Below are 17109 nucleotides of genomic sequence, written 5' to 3' on the forward strand. Positions count from 1 at the left end.
ATACCACCAGTGTCATATCTACTATTAGGGGATCCTAAGCCTCTAGATAATATAAGTAAAGAATTATTTTATGTTTGGGGTCTAAATAAAGATACTATGAAGATCATTGATAGACTGAAAGAAAGTTAGTATCAGAAGAGACCTCAAGAAGTCATCTAAGCTATCCCCTTGCCATAACAAATGAATAACAGCAATATCATTCCTTAATGTACATGCAAATATCCGGACGAGACTATGCAACCATCCTAAGCAATCTACTCCAGTGCCTCATTATCTGGACCACTAGAATGGCTTTCAATTGTTTACCCTAAATCTTTCTTCCTGCAGCATTAGGTCATCTGTCCTTGTTCTGTTCCCCAACAACATGACATACACATTTTGCTTGCAGCAGCCTTTTATGTACCTTTTACAAACTGTCACTGCACCCCTCTCCTCCCACCTCCCTCTCTTCTTTACAGCCAGTCTCTAAAGCTAAGCATTCCTAGCTCCTTCAGTGTCTTCTTAGATGTCATCCCCTAAGAGTTATTCAACCTTTGTCTTTCCTACGCCCCTTTATAAATGGGAAACTGTCACTCAGAATCAGTACAACAACACACAATCCATCTTTGCAAGTGGTCACCACTAATTAACATAAACTTTCTGTGATATTAGTAGATTGAAATTCTTATGGTATCAGAGGATCTTTCAATATTGGATTTACATTGTGTAATTAGCATTTGTGATCTATAAATCTTTTTTCTATTTGATCCCCTACGGGGAAGCATGTATCCCCTATGTACTTTTATTTATCAAAGCAAGGTTGAATTGTCTAAAATGGATAATTACAGAATAACATGGCCACAGGGTATTCAGGTGTTTCTTTTAACTTAGGTAAAGGCTTCCATTAATGTAGATATCCCAATGTTATGAGAACAGCCTGTCCTTTCATGTGACACTTGGCTAATGTCACAAGTATGTATGAAAAGTCTCTACTTCAGGAATGACTTCAAGAACTCAGTCAAAGATAAAAGGTCAGATAGCTAAACAATGTATGTTTTTATTTTAATTTTGTCTTTGAAGTTTTAATTCAACAGTAAAAATCTGTCAAATAGGAGTACAAGCCTTTTTCCCTATTTTTCCTGGTTCAACATTTAAGAAAATCAACATTTAAGAAAAACAAAGTAAACGGGACACAAAAAGAGGTTGCTTGCAAATTCTTCAAAATGTAGCTAGTATCCACAGCTCTCTGTGTAATGATTTTCCTTTTTGAATTTTGGACAGGAGGCATTGAAAGGATTTTATGAACATCAGTCCATTTAAATGCAACCTCAGGGAGACAGGGAAGCAGTGTCCCCACTCAGCAGATGGAGATTACTGAAAAAGAGGCCAAATGATTTGCCCAAAGATATACAAGTTAGCAGACTGAAAGTCTGGGGATATTTAGAAAGCATGACGTGAATTAAAAGAAAAGAGAGGAAAAAAAAGAAGTGGTGATGGGTTAATTACCAGGAAAAAAAAATAATTGTCAGATTAATGGTATCTCCGGGATAAACACAGAAACCACCTCAGCTGGAAAACTTCACCAAAACTGGATAAGATGCAAATAATCTAATTTTTCTGATAAAATATGGTGCAATTTATTGTCTAACAAGTAATTTCTAACAACTGTGGAATGTACTTTCATGTTCTAAAGTGCTTTTCCATCATCTATTATAGAAGTAATTTAAGATTTATTCACAGCTAAAATATGCAGCAAGTCCTTAAAAAAAAAGAAAAAGCATGGGAGTTCTTCAGAAGTAAGTTTATCTTTGTACCAGTATTATCGTTACTTTTAAACTGACAATCTTAAATGATTCCTACATATAAGCTGCAATTCCACACAAACCAACACAAATTATAAGAGGTTTTGGCGTATTTCTTATGTCCTTTTCACATTTGAAAATACCGTGACAGTACTTCCCCATTATCCTCTTTAGTTTTGAATTACAGTGGCCCATTTTGTTTCAGTCAGATGCAGATGTAATAACTTGCTGTGACCCAAACACAAAGCAGAAGCACTATGACTTTAAGAAGAAAAATTCAGCCAAGCCTTCAGCAAGGGGATCTAGTTATCTCTCCCTTTATCTGGGCACAGGAAGGTGCTGCTTCCATTTGTTTCCCTTTTCGTTTAGATCCTGTGAAAGCAGCTGGCATTTATTGCTCCCATCCTGAAATTACTTTTGTTAGTGTGGAATGTATATCCTTGTAAGAGAGGCTGTAGATGCCCCATCCCTGGAACCACTCAAGGCCAGGTTGGAGGGGGCTCTGAGCAACTGGACCTAGTGGAAGATGTCCCTGCTCATTGCAGGGGGGTTGGACTAGGTGACCTTTAACGGTCCCTTCCGACCCAAACTGTTCTGTGATTCTATGATAAAATGTGATGCCAAAATACTACAGACTTATGAATAAACCAAAGTACAACACAACAAACAAGCATCTGGTTCTCTTCTAACATTTCCTGGAGTTTAAGTATCCCAGGGACCAAGATACTGAAAAGCTACTGCAGAGATGGAGGACAAATGGTGGAGGAGACTTCAAGTGAGACCACAACATCATAAACAAGGGTCTCCCTTCCAGGGTTAAAGACCTAAACTATGTGAACGACAATATGTCATGTATTTGTGTCCTGATATTATAATACAACTGCTACACATTGTTGAAACAGAACAGCACCAGGCAAGACACCGTGGAATCTTGCACATCAAAATAAACGGGATGTGACAGATTTTTATATCAGCAGTTACTAAAAAAAAAAAAAAAAAAGGCAAAGAGAGAAGAGATGTTTGTTGTCTTACTCTGCATCTCCTAAGGGACTTTTATTCATTTTGTTTTTAAAAATAGCATCAGCAGAAATTTGGAGAAAAAGATAGGGCTGTCTACCACCTACCATCTTCCACTTCAAAATAAGTAAAATAAATCCCCCTGCCTAAAAGAAAAGCTTAGCGCATTTTGTTTGTGTCACAGCACCGTAAGAGATATTACTTTATCTTCATTAAAAAGAGAGAATCATATCATCTTACTATGATGACTTCTTCCAGTTACCTTAACTAGCAAGGACTGAGCTTAAACTGGCATCTGTGAGTGTGAAAGGGAATAATTTACTTCAACTCAGTATTTGTAAAAGCACATCTGGAGGAAGGAAGGGTCATTCCCATTGTGGGAGGAAGTTACATACAGTTTCATGCTCACTGTTCCATTCCAAATACTGCAGGGCTGTTATTTCTGCCAAAGCACACAGTATTCCAAGCCAACAACTGGTAGGAAAACACAATGTGTTGGTACAGCAAGGCCACTGACTGTGCAACATGGGACTATACTTTCACGAGTGGAAGAAAGTCAGCTATGGCCTAGAAATGTATCTTACAACCATAGAGTCATCCATGTGAAATAACAAAATATAATTAAAACTTATTTGCCTCTGCAGTGTTTATTAATTTTAGTTTTTCATCGATGTTTTGAATTTTTACAAGAAAGAGGGAAGACCTCATGCTAAGTTTAGCAAAATTCTTGTTTATCTTGTTCATGGCTTCTAGGAAAGCCTCAGTTCCACTTGTGTTCCCTGGAACATCTGTTCTGAACATGCAAGCACTGGAGCAATAAAGAAGCGTACAATAAATATCTAGCCATATAGTCTAGTTGACAGGAAAATCTTCATCAAGAAGACTTGAACGGCAAGGAGCAACAAAACATTTCTGGAAGGCTTTGTCCCTTTCGTATCAATCTACATTGTGAACCCTTAGCAGTTACTAGCTTAAGAAATGTTACACATAGGAAGGTTTTGGCATAAAGATGGTAGGTCTAATGATTAGACTTGATCTTCAAGCTAAACAGCTTAAGGCAGTAATGGCTGACATGTTCCTAAGTAATTGCTAATGGTGTAGGTTATTCCAGGCGGGCAAAATTACTGACTTGATATAACATTTCTTGCTTAATGAATGGCCAAGATTTAAGTGACTGGCAGTTTAACATCTCTCTCATTTCCTTCAGAGACTGTGAAGGAAAAGAAATAATGCTTCAGTTTGTAATGTGAAAAGCTGCCACAGAGCTGTCAGACATTTCATTTCAGCTAATCCTCCCTAGGAAGTGCAACGTTGTGTGAGCTCTGAATTCCCTGCGAGTTTATCGACCTCACATTTGCCAGATAAACAAGTGACATCAGCCCTGCAGACTCGTCGCCAGAAAGCAAAATGGCAGTTTCTAGTATCCAGATGCAGGTTGGTTGGTTGGTTTGTTTAAACTGAATGAGCACAAGATGCCAAAGGTGCCTCAGCAGATACAGAATACAACAGCTGCCGGGATGTAACCTCTTACCTTAGTCACTAGCAAGCTGAAGACAATCTCACGGAAAAGCTGTTTATAAATGCCAGGTTTTGTATAATGAGTGCAGGCCACTTGGTGATGAAGTAGCCCACGCCATTTGTTTTAACTGCAGTTGACAACACACTGCTTAATTGACTAGAGCTAATCTAGCACGATTTACTTGCACATGAATATGTGGAAGAAGCAGCTTCCTGAATATTTAAATGGACAATGTCAAAGCAGTCACAAAATATGTATTAGATTAGCATGACTAATACAGTTTGCTATCTGGAATTACAGAAAAAAAATCTCATTGCTGAGTACAATACTTTCTGTAGCCTATTAGTACTTATTTAGCATCTCCTGTCTGTCCTCATTCTTAGAAATGCTGCTCATTTATCAGCAAAAGGTCTGTGCAGCCTAGATACTCAGTAAGCCAGACCAGCACAGAGCTGCTCTCATACATCATGGAACTTATTAGCCATGTACATTCCTCTCCCCAGGTTTCAAAGGAGCTGGACCAATTTGTTACACAACCATAGGTGGGAGTGAAAGGTATATAGAACAGCGTATTGCCAAATATATGTAGTTCAATTAAAACAAGTAGGACAGTACAATTACAAAAATATGGTAGATAACTAACTGCTTGGAGAACGTGCCTTCAGACACGAGCTATTCTCCCAGTGCAAGAGTGAAGCATAAGCAGACGGACAATAAAATACATACATAAGCATCTTAGTGTAACTCCACACTTTCATTTAGGGTGGGATGTATTTTTTTGAAGGGAACTGAGTCTAAAACCCTCAGACTCTACTTCATGCCAAAAAGAGAACAAAAAAAACTTGTCAGCATTCTCTTGCTAACTTAAAGTTGTCTTGAAGAGCAGTCTGTGGCATTACTGTTGAAAGACCTCTCTCTGTGGGCAGAGCTGCAGAACAGTTTGTTGCTTCTATTATTTCCTTATTCTAAAGCCTGCTGCAGGAACACTTTAATAGGAATCAAGAAAATGGCTTTTTTAGACACTATTTTATTTACATCCTTACGTCACTAAAAAAAGAGGGGTTTTCCTATCCCATCACCTTTTTGAACTATGTTCTGCAAGACTTTTTCACAATATTTGATATCATTAGCTGCTTTTCCTAGAGGAAAGATATACCCTTCTACTTCTTGAACATATTCTGATTGTTTGGTTTTATTGCATTGCAATTTTTGTTTGTGAAGTTTGTTTCAAGTCAGTTTCTTAAGTGGGAGCGGTGTAGTTCAATATGGGAAGGGTACTGTGCTCACAGGGGTGACATTCGGTTTGATGGCTTCATATCTAGTTACTATACTTTTCTGCAAATGCCTTTTGACTTGTACTGTCTGTACTGTTTCCTGGTTTCATCTCCATTAGTTTTCTGTTGACTTTTTCAGGCATGTTCTTTCATTATGCAGGAGAATTTGCTATGAGCCACGTTTTCCTACTCTTGCTCTCAGTGAGTATCATCTCCTTTCCCAGTAAGTCCCCTATTGTCTCTGGCATTGTCTGTACTGTCCTGCACTAATGCCTCTGACAGTACCCTCAAGGCCAAATTCCTTGACCTCCTGCACTGTCAGAAGGCCAGGAGCACCAGGACTTTTCAAAGGGGTCATAGACCACTAAACAATCTGCTGCATCTGAGCACGTCAATATAATCCCAACAAGGCAGTCCAGCATGGTTTGTATCTTCTTGCCATACCAGAGATTCTCCAGGCCCTCACACACTGCTTGCACCAAAGACTCAGAGCTGGTCACAGGCATGGGAAAGCAGCTTGGGAAAGGTCTTCCTCACCCACTGCATGGACATGGCAGAGACCCATACCTCTAACCCCTGAGGATACTTCCAGAGGGGACAACACCACAACATCTAGCAGTTATTTACAGCTCATCTTACCATATTCACACCAACAGGCAGACTAGAACTTCCGCTAATCATGGCTGTCCTCAGGGAGGATCCCACGAGATAGGATTGAGTTGCCTTCCTCAGAGAAGACCATCCCACTACCCTACTAATGGTCCCCGTGTCGCATTGTACATTGTACATCACTAGCTCCTCTCCGAGGATCACCAGACCTCCTGCATCTGGCACTGCCAGACCTCTTGCATCTGGCACTGGGTGCAGAGATACAAGATAGAATACAGGTACAGCTCCACAAAGAATAGCTAAGCTGATACAAGACAGTACAGCTCCCCTTCTGCACAAGCAGCACAGCACCAAGCTGGGCTCCTGTCCACTTCTGTGGATCCTGCTGGAAGAGGCTTCATTGAGGGAAAAGGAAGCCCTCCACTTTAAGATAATATTCCTCCATTTCAACAAAACAAGCCATTAGCTCTTTCCCCCTTTGGCTTCTTCAAATCGCTGTGGTCATTCTAGGGAGACATTTCTGACTCACGCTAGAAAAACAAATACATACCAGGGGTGACTTGAGTAATGAAGCTTCATCCAACTATGCTCCTCATGCAGGTGCCATGCACGTGGATCCCCCAAAGCACTCCTAGAGAGACCTATTTCTTTGGAGGCTTCCTTGTTCAGGTCCATACAAAATGCTAGGGTCTGTCTTCTTGACAGTTGCTTGCTACTCTCCATACTGCTTTTGCCAAGTCATTTTGATTTATGTTCTTAATACCAAAGTCTCCATACCTGGAAAGCTAAAGTAAAAATTACATAGCTATCTTCTTCTGACAATTTTACTAACTCCTTTTGAGTGAAAGATTTGGGTGGTGTATTCCAAAGAACTATTATGAAATGAAATTTTAGTGAAACTCAACTGGAACTTCTTGAAACTACTTAGAAAAGGCTCAAGTCTAAAAGGTACACCTAAAAAATAGTGAATTCCTTAGATAAACTAAATCAGAGCATTATCACCTCTTTTAGATCCATATTTAGCATTCATGTTTTGTACTGGTTGAACATAAGAGAAAACTTGTGAAAGAACTGAACATCAACTGGTCCCTAATGAAGTTCAAGCCAATGCAACTACCAAAGGTTTCTTTCTAAATATTGTACTGTATTCTTCTGTCTCAATACTGACATAATTTCCAATGATAATAAACGTAATTCCAATTTACAGTAAGACATAGTCTATAACATAAAATAACTGCAAGTTACAGTAAGACAGAATTAAAATTATTTTTCCCCCATTAATGGCTACATCTTAACAGATGGATCAAGAAACATAGACATCAGAATTTATTTTACTTATAATGCAAACTGCTAAGAGGCATAGGAGATACTTCTTGTATTCACTACAAAGGAGAAAAGGATGGAATTCTGGTAATTTATACAAGATACCCACATTTTCATAAGATTGAGCCTACACAATAAAAAAAAAAGTGGTATGCTACAATGGACTACATGCATATGCTGTCAGGCATGAAAGATGCTGGTCTGTTTTTCACACACTGGGAATGCAGAGAAGGGTTCAACATCTCTGTGACAATCCCTAGTGTGATCAGAGTCTTAGCACTTCACCTGCCCTGCAGGGTGGGAAACTCTGACAAGCCATATATATTATTGAATGAAGTTTATTCTCTAGGGCCCAAATTTCTCTGCTAGACAGATAATGGCACAGGGTGGTGTAACCAGAGAATGTAATTCTGAATCTACCTGAGTGAAAAGGAAAGTCCTGTGTTATTCTTCTGATAAAGACTAAAAATAAATAAAAGCAAACAGATTTTACTATCCTAGGCTCAATGTCATATTTGGCAATGTTTTTACTCTTGGCAGCAGTGAAGGCCAAGGTGAGGGGGTCTCAATATTACCGATGCTTGCATGAAGCTGGCAGGAAGGGCTACCTAGATGACTTAATGATGTGTGCTTTGCAGTTAATGAGCCATTTGTCATGAGGGGGTGAGTAGATTTGATGCTTACTATTATAAAAAAATAGTATTGGATGTAAATACATATGTATATATGCAGTGTAAAACTTTTTTTCTCTCTTTTACTGAGCATATTATTAATAAGACACAGAGCATTATGTTCATATATTAAACTTTTTTTATAACATAGGCTGTCTTTGAAGTTACGCAAAGGTGATTTTGTGTCATAATTAATGAACTTTGCCTTAGGTGTGCTAAAAAAAAATGTGCAAGTAGTGTAAGGTACTGCCGATTTCTTCATTATGGTAGCTAAGTTACATTTACTGCAAAGAAAAACAGAATATCCTTGTAATACTGAATTACAATTCTCAGGTGACTGATTCTTAATGAAATTTTCTAGAATTTGCTTTACCTGACTTATCCCTTTGATAACATCTATTACTGCTTAGTCCACAAGCACAGTTAAATACATAGCACGCACATATATGCATTTATAATATAAACAATTTCATATATATACATCCCCCCAATATATTACATAAGAGTATATGTGTGTATATTTTTCCCTAGAAGCCTATTGCTAAGAGATTTTTTTCAGAGCGTTGCAATTTCTTTCCACTGTGAAAGAGAAGCTATTAAAAAAAGGGCATTGAACCTCATGGCCAAAGATATGCCAACTTTCAAAAAGAAAAGGTTTTAAGCCCAAGAAACTGCTGAAGTTCTTCCCACAAGGCCTTTTCTCCTATTCTTACAGACAGAATGTTACAAAATTGCTTTCACCTTTGCAGGAAGAGACCAGAATTGGTCTTGAGGATAACAAGTTTGCTGGCCACCACCAACCAATGCAAAATAGTGCCCAAAAGAGAAAGAATCACCCAGGCTCAAACCCACAGGAATTCAGCCCGCCGTTCCCTAGGCAAATCAAAGGCTCAGCTCATTACAGTTCATTTCCACACACATAAAAATGCATGCACACACAGGCATGCTTTGAAGTTCTGCTTGTTTCATATGTTGTATTATTGTGAGAGACTAAATGACTTTCCATTTAATAAATACAACCTGCTTACAGGGCTAAGCACTCTAAAGATGCGAAGGTCTGTCCTCAGTGTGAAGATTTGTCCTCAGTATGAAGTACCACTGAAAGACACCCTTACATGTGGTTATAATTCTGTGTAAGTTTCTACACAGTGTTTAATACAATGTGATTTTTGTATTTTATGAGTAAGGCAGAAGCTGAAAGATCTATATGGTGCAGCAAGATATCGCCAATAGGTGTTAAATAAACATAACTGTAACATACTTTACTATTAAATGTTCTGGTCAGGGTCTCAAAACATTTTTCTTATTTTGGAATAGCTACAATTTAAGAAAACGGAAACCTGACTGTTAACATGATTGTTGCCAGGGTAAGAAACAAGACTGCAAGCCAGGAGACTGGGATTTAACTCTTGGATGTGCTACCAAGGTGCTAGTGAGGCTGACCAGCTAATTACCGTCGCAACCAGGCAGTGAATGAGAAGTCCTGGGGATGGGGAAATGCTAAGGTACAGTAACCGTCAATACTGCAGGAGAACCAAAGCACTTGTTCCAGAAGGGGAAACTAACAAAAAAACAAACCCCAGCCCCCCCCCCCCGCCCCCCAAAAGATGACAACGAGGGGGGGGAGAAGAAATTGCCTTAAAAGACAGTTCCCAGCATATTTTTTGGTCCACACAGTGTATGGTTCCCAGCCGTCCATGCAGCTGTGCCTCACTGCCTGCCCCTTTTTCTTCCCCTAACCATGTCAAGTTGCAGGTTCAGTGCTGCTCCCTCCTCCCAAGGCCACAGCGAGCTTGCCCTTCTAAGAATATGTGGAGCAACAGCCAGCATGGCCCTGGTAAAAAGCTGACAAGGTGTGCGAGAGCCGAGTAGCCCCAGCTTTGCACTATGCCAAATGTGAAGGAAGAATACAAAGCCCTTAAAATGCAATTATTTGTTCTTCAAATTATGGCAGTTTATAATTCTGTTACTGAATTGAGACAAAAAGCAGAAGAGAGCCCTTATTGGGCCACAGATCTAATTCCATTACTTGAATGTTCTGGTTCATTAGGACACCAGAGCACCCCATTTAACTGAATACAAGATTTCTTGGAAAATTTTCCCTTGTGGTAGAAGAAATCAGGGGAACTCAAAACTGCATTCAACACCTTTACTTGTACAATTTGGGTGATTTTCTGTCAATTTTAATCCTCAGAAATGGTTGTTAACAAAATCTCATTCATATGCCAATTAGCATATATTTAGTAGAGGCAATTTTACACATCTCACAGCTCGTGTCCAAAGATCAATCTTCACCTATTTTGGAAAGAATGCCAACTAGCTTTAGTAATGTAAGTCGTCCTAATACTACACAGATTTTTCCATTTTATTGGGCTCACAGAGCATTGATGATGATCTTTGTTACTATAATAGTCTTTCAGAAAACAACAATTTTTTCTCTGGACTCTGCAGCAGCAGTTTCAGGTAGTATTTGTTATCATTATAAAGTTTTCATGTTTTAGGAGAATTACCACCACCTGTAACAGATCCTGTAGGATTTAATTTATGCAGAATTCACAATGACAAATAAAAACTAAAACAAACAACTAACTTTCTTGCCTCAGGTTATACATTTTACTTCACCAAGGTGCAAAATTCAGCAAAACACAGTCCCTCAAAGAGTGGCTGACACATTAGTATTTGTACGAATGATTATGCAAATAAACAAATGCAAGTTGACATCTCAGCCACATCTAACATAAAATGTTAAACAGCACAACCAGGTCTTCCTCTACTTAGATACACTAAAGCTTTAATATATTCTTATTTTCCAGTCTGCCTTACTCCATCAGAAGGCAGTACATTTCCCAGAAACCTTGATCTTCCAATAAACAGTCTGAAGCCCCTATTATCCTAGCAGAATTCCACCTTTTGAGGATGAACACATGAGGTTTTGTTTACCAGGTTCAGAGTAAAGGGCACTTGTAAGGGAATCAGTAGAACTGGCTCTGTACTTCGGTCTCTAGTTAAAATCAATTTTTGAGACAGTTTTCCCCTGGCAGGCAGGCAATAACTTTGGTATGGAATTCTTGAAAGAAGAGATTGCCTCTGCAACTACACCATGCACGTGTTTGCAAATAAATTCAAATTTCACTTACCTAACAGTCATACTTTGCATCCCTGGATTTGCCTCTCTTGGGAAGCTCTTCCTGCAAGACTCCTGGTACCTTCTCTCAGTCAGCATGCTAGCAATATTCCTTTCAGTGAAAGGACGCTGGTAAAAAAGAAAATAAAAAGTAGTATTACATTCTTATGTCTTTGTCTTTGCACAACTCTTTAGAAAAATCAAATGTTAAACATTATTTTTATAAAGTCTACTATCTCAAAGCTTCAGGCATGTAATAGCGATCAAGTTCTGCTACTGTCTGTCAACAACCTTTGCCTAATAAAGCATCTTGAGCTCCATTTAAACTGTTCTTATTGCTCCCTAAATATAGTTTTACTAACGTGCTTTTTAAATTACAATTGCCCACTGGCCTGCCTGCTGGTGGTGAAAATCTTCAATCCATTATTCAGAACAGAATCATGCAAGCATTATTATTAACAAGGGAGAAGTTAGCTAATGATTGGCAGCTTAAAGAATAATGGAACTGTTAATATTTGAGGCCATCCTCCCTGCTTCTGTCTATCACAAGTACAAGAATCATTTAAATTAAATACTTTATGTGACTAAAACACATTTCAGATGATATAATGAACTACAGCGATAGCTGGTTGAATGCATCTATCATTTCTAAAGTTAGGCTTAAGTCCACCTGCTCTCTGAGGGCTCAATTTTGCCCTAAATTACACCTGGGTAATTCCACTGCTGTGAATCATATGATAGAAGGTATATTAGAGGAATATTTCAACCTTGCAAAGCTTTTTGAAAAATCAATTCAATTCCAATAATTTTTAAAACTTGTTAAAGAGAATAAATTTGTAGAAAAACTATTGTAGAAAGAAGTACTGCTGGTTTAATAAGACAGTTACACAAAGTAATGTGAAATGGATTCTTGTAAAAGATTTTTCTCAAATGCAAAAGATTTAGTTCAAAGGAGATTGAATCAAAATGGATCTACCAGAAACAAAGTATTAAACCTCTCTTTTTTCCCCAGAGGGAAAATACCTCTGCTCTCGTAGTGTTTTGTATTAATAGTCTTAAGTTAGTTAGGAAGTGTTGCAGAAAGTTCTGCACCTTGATATGTATGGGGTATGTGGTTTCACTATTCAGCGGGCATTCCTGGGTTGACCCTGCTACATGATTACTCTGGAGTTTTAAGACACAAGATATAACACTCCAATTTATTCTTGCTAGTGCTATCTTTTCAGTTCAGGCTTAGGAGCTTAAGCAGGCTTTTTTTTTTTTTTCTTTTCTCCCCTCTGCTATGAGAAGCTAATCAGAATACCAATATAGAAAACATACTTCAAATGAAACAATGTTGTTAAGTATTCATAAGACTCCCAATTACCAGTGTATCCAAGTGTGCTTGCTGTCAATATATATTAACTACAAAGTTGATGGAAGACTAGAATTGACCCAGAAATTGTCAGAACTTGTGATCTTTGTCAATTCAACTGAGTGACAGGCTGCATTGTGTAAATAACTGCACCCTCCACCACTAAAAATGAAGATCATTTCAGGTCAGTTGAAGCAAAGCTTTTTTACTTTCTCATGGCAAAAAAACCTGAAATTGTCTCTGGTCAACCAAAGCTTTGCTTAGTCTGTAGTTTTTTTCCAAATTAAAACAAATGAAACACTTTTAAAACAAGTTTTGAAATTTATTTTCAGCTTTATTTCAAAGGGACCATTTACTAATCTGATTCAAATTCACATTTTGTTTTGGTTTTTTTTCACATGACTAAATATTTATTTTGGTGAAAACTTTTAAAACAAGAGAAAAATTGCCTTGCTTTTCCTTCTAGTTGTCCTCTTGAGGAATATTCTATTTGGGATTACTTAATTTAGAATTTACATCACAGAATAACACACACAACACAAGCAGTAGTCTTAATAAACACCAACTAGGAGGTTGGTCAAGGACCAGCCATTGAAATGAAACCTTCAAAAAAAGTTCTGAAGTAACCATGGTTCTGAATTAACTTGCACCAAATGTGAAAATGGATCTTTGTGACTTCTTAATGAAGTCGTTAGTGCTTCTGTGAAAATGCAGAACTTGCCTGCTATGTATACAGAGTATCTAGAGCACACAATACTCTTTTTGAAAATCTTGTAACAGAAACCCTGTTTTTGAAATAGGACTGTTTCCTTTGCAAACATGCCAAAGACACCAAAAGCTTCCAGTCTCTAAGGATACCTTTTATTGGGAGACAGAATTCTCATTTTAGAAGGGAACTCTTCTAATAAAATGGCAGACCTTCTGGGCTCTCTTCTAGCCAGTGACTTCTAATGTCTTCGCAGCTTGAACACCCTCAGGACAATTCCACCTGCATTTCCAGGGAAGTCTTGTTCTTACCATCATTTCTGAAGCCTGATCTTGTGTTTGCCCCTCAAAGCCCCCTACTTCTTTTAGAAGTCTTCCAGTCCAACTCTGCCACAAGCTCCTTCCTTGCCTGGCCTTTCCTGTATTTCTGGAGATTTTCCCACCTGCACGTGTGCTCAGCTGCCCTGAGCAACATCTCTCACTCCCCACAGCTTTCCACCTGCCCTGGTGCACCAGGGCAAGATAATCAGACAACCTCCTTCCCATTGACTACCTGCTCCTTCCCAGCACCGTGTATGTCTTGAGCCAACAAATATAACAGCTTTATTACTTATCATGCCCTGCAGTATCGGAAGCCTGAGTCAATTGTCTCAATTGGAAAGCTTTGCTTCTGACCACCCCCACCCCCCCTTACATTATTATACTTGCGGCTGTTCTGTAACACCCACAGTAATCTTTGATCAACGATAGTATGTGCTGATTTTCCATTTATTACCTGCTAAATTCTCACTTCTGTTTGGTTGCCAGCTGGTAGTTTCATGGAATTGTGCACAGATTACCTGGGTATGTTTATGTATCGCAATGTCATCAGCAGAAGGACCATTCCTACAGTTTCCACATATGTCAGCAGTAGCAGAGAGAGTGGAAGATTTTTTCTTTGGCTTCCAGGACAAGGTTAAAAACTGACCTGGAAAGGACTGAATGCTAGAAGTCTATGACATACTGGCTGGCTATTTTTAGATGTTTCTGCAGAGGAGGCCTCCCTCCAAAAAGGTAAAAATGCTCTTCTAGCTAGCTCATAGAAGTACCAAAAAAAAAAATAAAAAAAAATCTGTAGGTCCTCCTGTTACTATATGAAAAAAGTTGAAAGTTTTATCTACTATTTGTTAATATAAACTACACATAGTCTTGAACAAGCTATTGCATTTTCTGAGATGTCTGGAGTCCTTTAGGGTTCTAGGCTGTTTTCTGTCATGGTTTAACCCCAGCCAGCAACTAAGCACCACACAGCCGCTCTCTTGCTTCCCCCCCACCCAGTGGAAGGGGGGAGACAATCAGAAGGAGAAAGGTGAAACTTGTGGGTTGAGATGAGAACAGTTTAATAGAACAGAAAGGAAGAAACTAATAATGATAATAATAATAATAATAAAATCACAATAATAATAAAAGGATTGGAACATGCAAAACAAGTGATGCACAATGCAGTTGCTCACCACTCGCTGACTGATGCCCTGTTAGTTCCCGAGCAGCGATTCCCCCAGACCAACTCCCCCAGCTTATATGCTAGGCATGACGTCCCATGGTATGGAATACCCCTTTGGCCAGTTTGGGTCAGGTGCCCTGGCTGTGTCCCCTCCCATCTTCTTGTGCCCCTCCAGCCTTCTTGCTGGCTGGGCACGAGAAGCTGAAAAATCCTTGACTTGGTCTAAACACTACTTAGCAATAACTGAAAACATCAGTGTGTTATCAACATTCTTCTCATACTGAATCCAAGACATAACAGTGTACCAGCTACTAGAAAGAAAATTAACTCTATCCCAGCTGAAACCAGGACATTTCCAAAGGACAGAATTTTAGGAGCAGAAAAGGCTAGTTAATAAAAACCAGAAATTCACAACTCTCTCATAAATTGAGAACATATAGTTTCCATGAGTTATATTTATAGACCTCAAGTTGAACTTTTGTTCCAAATACCAAGTTTGAAAAGGTTGGACCAATGAAGATAACTATTATCTATCACCTTATGATCCCTTGAAAAAAATGCATACATGATTTTGGATTTGTTCCAAGTAGTTTCAAAGTACATGATCCTGAGAGATGCTGAGTACCCAAGGATTACAAATTGAGCATTTGCTCTAGCTGATAGCCTCAATACAACCCTTTTGTTTTCTTCTGGTCACTCCATATATTTTTTTTTGTCTTGTTTTATTCCAAGCTTGTAACAGGCTTACACTGTCACACACTAAATATATATCACTAAATATAAATCATCATATATTTTTTGTAAGAAAAAGCTTCTTCAAGTGGCTTCTGTTTTGACCTACAGTTCTCTCATATAATTTTTCTGTTCTCCATTGAATTTCATGGAAATCTGTACTGTACTGTAGTCAATCGCTCAATATATACATACATACTTATATATATATGGAAAGCAGACAGATGCTGGTTTGCTTTCAGCTATTTTATGGGTTGGGTTGTGTCACAGGTGTTTTAACTAATCCCATGTAGTTTTGGTGGCTTATTAATATGACAGTGCTTAGTATTACCTCTCCCACTCTCCCAGTGTACCTCAGCTTCTTTGCTTCAAATTATAAGATATCCCGTAGCTCAATATCCATAACATATGAGCTCAACCTTGACATGCTGACAGCGCTGCACAGAGTCCTACAGCTGATAGGATGCTAAGAAGTGGTTTTCTTCTTCCTTCCCATGGGGCACTTTCCCATCTCAGCATGCAACCAACTGCTGACAAGGCGGTTTATACGTACTGACACCAAGCACAGCTAGCTACCTAAAAGAAAATTAAATCTCACACTGAGAAAGGACCCACTATCAGTTAAGCTTGCAATGAGCTGTAACTGTGCCAAGTACCATCATTAAGAGCCAATTTTTGTTTTTTATTGTTGTTCAATACAAGAGATTCCTTCTCTAAGCAATGTGTGCCCCTGAAGAAAAGATTAGGATTACACAATGCAGCTAGTAATTTCCAGTTTTCTCATGTATAGTCATAAACTTCAGAGCAAAGACATCCAACTGCTTGGGGAGGGAAGGAGGCAAAATGGCGATAAGAATGAAAATGGCAGTAGTAACCCAGTAAATCAAGCAATTGGTGTTGAATAAGTGCAATCTGCACAACTGAAGAAAACTCCAGAGCTAAATAGGACTTGCGGGCCAGAATACAGCAACAAAGACGAACTCCATTTCAGAGCAACTGCCCTCATTTCAGAATATACTTTTATTCTTCATTTCTAGAGTCAAACTTTTCAAATGCTTTCATGAAAACAGTTTTTTTCCTGACTGAAACATTAGGCTTTTTAATTCACGACGGTGTGAAGATGTACCAAGATTTCTCCTTCAATACGGGCATTGCGCAACACAAACTTCAAATATCTTTCCATCTCATTCAGAATGGTTTGGTATAAAAAAAATCTTCTGCTTTGAATCTGATGACAAGCAGAAAATAAACAAGAGACTCCCTCCTCCTGGGCTAATGCCCCAGCTGCACTGAGACAGAGGTTTTGTTAAAACCAGTATATCAGCATATTTAGTTGGTAGCAAAGCTCCCCAAATCAAATCCAATTTAAAGCCTTCCAACTGAAGTGATAATTGGTTCATTCTCAATTTCCTTTTCCAGATTTTTGAAAGTAAAAAGGAAGATGAAGAATTCACAAATTTTACAGAATTATATTTTTCAGTGACAAGCGACGCAAAACAGCATTTGCAGTTGACACT

The 17109-nt window shown here is 38.6% G+C and overlaps 1 protein-coding gene across 1 annotated transcript in view; it reads right to left on the minus strand.

Annotated features, from left to right (window-relative positions):
* The window catches only part of LOC142035457 (bifunctional heparan sulfate N-deacetylase/N-sulfotransferase 3), a 209914-nt gene that overhangs the window by 138105 nt on the left and 54700 nt on the right, over positions 1-17109 (minus strand). Inside the window, exon 2 of the mRNA XM_075037557.1 lies at positions 11332-11447. The gene's annotated coding sequence lies outside the window, so the exon portion shown is untranslated. The remainder of the gene's footprint in view (positions 1-11331; positions 11448-17109) is intronic.

The sequence above is a fragment of the Buteo buteo genome, chromosome 1 (genome assembly GCF_964188355.1).
Source record: "Buteo buteo chromosome 1, bButBut1.hap1.1, whole genome shotgun sequence".
Taxonomy (NCBI): domain Eukaryota; kingdom Metazoa; phylum Chordata; class Aves; order Accipitriformes; family Accipitridae; genus Buteo; species Buteo buteo.